Genomic DNA, 835 nt, shown 5'->3' with positions numbered 1-835 from the left:
AAAAAAAAAAAAAAAAAAAAAAAAAAAAAAAAAAAAAAAAACAGGGAGAAACTGAAAGAGACAGGTGGCATGCAGAGTTTGTTGTTCAAGGAATGTTGGATTGTTGAGTTGTTGAGTAATCCAACATGTCAGAAGGGGAGTAATGGCCTTATGGGTCCATGTTGGGAAGGTGTTTTGATGTTACAGTAAAGAGTATGCATCTCATTTGGTAAGCAGTGAAAACCAATGGCAGAATTTGTCCACAAATGAAAGAAAGGGCCAAAGAAAGAGAGACACAGGTTGAGCCACAAGATAAAGTATATAGGTGGTGAGGTGAGAATTACACGTGACAGGTGGTGGGTGAGAGTGTGGGATGGTCCCAGAAGAGGTGGGTGATAGGGACGTACGGGAGGATGGGTACAGGAGAGGGGGATGAGTTTAGAGGAAGGAGATATAAACATGTAGAGGATGGAGTGGGGAATCAGGCGACACTGATGGGTCAGGTGAGGAATTTTAGAGACATACTGGGAGTGGGGAAGATAAAGGGTGATGGAGACAGGTGAGTTTTATGGGAGCAGGTAAGGAGTGATGGGGCTGTGCTGGGAGATGGAGTCAAGTGAGTGGCAGAGAGCGGTAAGGAGAACCTGAGAGCTGGAGCGGGACAGCCAGAGAATCCCAGGGCTGGAGGAGAGCGGAGCGGGGCCGGCGGAACGTGATGTCAGAGGAGGAGCGGTGATGTCAGAGCGGGCAGCGGGCGGTGATGTCAGGGCTGGTGCTGATGCTGGCGGCGCAGTGCATTGTGGGCAGCTCCCCGCTCCGCCGCTGCCGCCGCCGTCGCCCTAGGAGGATCGGGGCC

The sequence above is a fragment of the Colobus angolensis genome, unplaced genomic scaffold (assembly GCF_000951035.1).
Source record: "Colobus angolensis palliatus isolate OR3802 unplaced genomic scaffold, Cang.pa_1.0 Scaffold51, whole genome shotgun sequence".
In the NCBI taxonomy this organism is placed as follows: Eukaryota; Metazoa; Chordata; class Mammalia; order Primates; family Cercopithecidae; genus Colobus; species Colobus angolensis.
This window is presented reverse-complemented; position numbering follows the sequence as displayed.